Source organism: Vombatus ursinus, unplaced genomic scaffold (assembly GCF_900497805.2).
Source record: "Vombatus ursinus unplaced genomic scaffold, bare-nosed wombat genome assembly UNPS02014163.1, whole genome shotgun sequence".
In the NCBI taxonomy this organism is placed as follows: Eukaryota; Metazoa; Chordata; class Mammalia; order Diprotodontia; family Vombatidae; genus Vombatus; species Vombatus ursinus.
In genome coordinates this window covers 1-3,079 of record NW_020953941.1, presented here as the reverse complement: position 1 = coordinate 3,079, position 3,079 = coordinate 1, and the positions used below count along the sequence as shown (strand labels likewise).

Below are 3,079 nucleotides of genomic sequence, written 5' to 3'. Positions count from 1 at the left end.
GTTCTGAATTATTGATGCTATGAGCATGAATGACACTTTTATTACCTTCTTTAATGCTTATAACTGCATGATACTCTATATAGAATGGATTTTAGACTTATCGCAATATGAAAAGCTATTTGGTTGGCACAAAGGTAGGTATATACACAAAAACCACATCCTGCACTCTAACACAACAGATTTTTAATGCTTTGAATTTATTTTGTTTTTGTTTGTTTATTTCATAGTTTGTTGTAATGGATAATACAATGTCCAGTACCTTTGATTCTTGAAGAACACAAACTCACTTGACATCAGAGGGTAATCTCTATTTACATTATAAACTGACTCTGAAGAGTTGGAAAAATGTTTTATCAATATTCAAGTAACTGAAAGATTACCCCAGGACATTTATAAAATGAGAGGAAATTGGCATCACCCAACACCACAGCAAGAGAAAGTGATATTTTCCATCATCAATGGAGAAAGAGAGAAAAAAGAAAGAGACAGAGAATAGTAAAAGTTAACAAATTCTGTCCCTGAGCAGTATAATCTCATATAGTTCAGCTCTCTCTCTCTCTCTCGCTCTCTCTCTCTCTCTCTCTCACTCACTCTCTCTCTCGTTCTTTGTTCTAACTGTAATGTTACATCCCTCCACATGCACACACACACACACACACACATATACACACACTCTCACACAGAAAGAGAAAGTGCCATGCTGGCCATAAATACCCAATTGTTCCTCCTAGTATCTCATATCCCTACCTGACTCACCCTGGAATAAAGATCAATCCTGCCAAGTTCAGTCTTTCAGCTTCTCAGATGATCTGGATACAAAGTCATGAAGATAAAGTTGTATTTATTTCTCCATCAATTTCAAAATTATCCTCAAGCATGCCCAGCCAAGTGGACAAAAATGCTTTATCTCTAAAAAGGGCTAATTTCAGCCTTTCATATACCCTTTGCTAGGTGGTCACTCATCTAAGTTCCTGTAATTTTCCCCCATAACTTCCTCATGGAGTGTTTTACATCCTTGTTCCTCAGAGTATATATCAAAGGGTTAAGTAATGGGGTGCCAATTGTGTAAAATACAGACACCAATTTATCCACAGGGAAAGTGGTTGGGGGTCGAGTGTATATGAATATGCAGCGTACAAAGAAGATAATGACCACAATGATGTGGAAGCTACAAGTAGATAAGGCTTTGTGCTTCTCTTCTGAGCTCCTGATTTCTCAGGAAGTATAGGATAACAATATAGGAGATGATCAGTAATACAAAGTTTACCATACAGATAACTCCACTATTGGAGATAATAAGGAGATTTACCAGGTATGTGTCTGTGCAGGCCAGTCTCAACAAAGGTTGCAAGTCACAGAAATAGTGGTCAATCAAATTGGGACCACAAAAGGGCAAACTTAAGGCAAGAAAGATTTGAGCTGTGGAATGAATACAGGAGCCCACCCAGGCCAAGCACACCAACATGCCACAGACCCTATGACTTATGATAGTTGAGTAGTGCAATGGCTTACAGATGGCCATGTAATGGTCATAGGCCATGAGGATTAGAAGGAAAATCTCCATTCAGCTAAAACAATGGGCTGCAAATACCTGGCTAAAGCAGTCATTGAAAGAGATGATCAGATTCTTGGAGACACTGTCCACAATGAGCTTAGGAACTATACTAGTAGAGAAGCAGGCATCTGCAAAAGACAAGTAGGACAGGAAGTAGTACATAGGGGATCCAAGTGTGGGGCTGGTCTTGATGGTCACAACAATGAGCAGGTTTCCTAAAATACTCGCAAGATAGAAAATCAAGAAAACAGTAAATACAATTTTTCGCTTTTCTGGGTCCTGTGTAAGCCCAAGGAGGACAAATTCAGTCACATTGCCTTGTATTTTCATGACTTCCATGGATATAGGAAGGATCCAAATGAGAATTACCTAAAAGACAAAGTTCAAAGACAAGCATCATGGGAAAAAAATCAATTGAACAAAGATATTAAGAGATTATTAATTGTAAGGTGAGAAGTATTGTTTAAATAGTGGAGAGAAGAAGGCCTTGGACTAAGGAAGAAATGTGTTTAAGTCCTCTATATGGAACCATGAGCCAAGCACTCGGAGCTCTAAACAATTCTCCAAAGGGCATAGTATCAGACAAAGAACATTATATTTGGAGTCAGAGGTATTGCGTTCAAGTACCACCTATATCACTTACTGCTTTTGTTAAGATTAGGCCAATAAATTTACTTTTATCTCCAAACACCCCAGTCACTGTCTCCCCCAGGCTATTGGCCAGCTGCTAGAAGATGTTTTACTTATTTCTTTTTCAGTCCAAGCCATATCAAGGCATATTACATTTAGAGATTGCTTTTTTTTTTGTCAACAAGGCTACAGTCTGAAAAGAGGGGTAGAAGGCTAATTAGGGGACATGACTTTTTAAAGTGACAAAGTGGCAAAGATCACTGATGAGAAATTTGCACCTGTAAAGTGAAAGTGGAAGTCACTCTATTACCTCACCCAGAAGGAATGGCATTTTAAACTACATGTCTAGTTTTTCCACCAAGGTTCATTTTAGCTAAATTCCACATAGAATGGTAATTAGGTAGTTCAAACTAAAATGTGAATGATTGAGATGTCCAACTCTTCTGAGGCAGCACTTTCTCCATCATGAAATAATGTATCATGCATATGTAGGCTGTCATTGAATGAGGAGAGAGCTATGATGCAATGGAAAAGAAAAATGATTTGGAGTCAGATGACATAAGTTCAAATCCAGTTTCTGTCTGTCTCACCATGATCTGGGGCAAGTGGTTTATCCTTTCAGGTCCATAGTCTCCTCTCTTAACAAATAAGTAGAAAATACTATTTAATTTTTAAGGTACTCATGAACTTTAAATCCATTACTCTTTTAAAAAATACATAGTGACTAGGGGGCTGACATTGAAGCCAAGAAGAGCTGGGTTCATGGTTCCCATCTAATACAGTAGCCATCTGACCAGGGGCAAAGCAATAATCTCTCAATACCCCTTTTCAGCTCCCTAAAACTGGATTACAGATAGTTGTCAATTTCCATTCACATAGTGGGTAATAAATGCT

At 38.1% G+C, this 3,079-nt stretch overlaps 1 pseudogene; it reads right to left on the bottom strand.

The window, feature by feature from the left end:
* Positions 1 to 963: 963 nt before the first annotated feature.
* LOC114041036 lies at positions 964 to 1,885 on the bottom strand (annotated as a pseudogene).
* Positions 1,886 to 3,079: the final 1,194 nt, after the last annotated feature.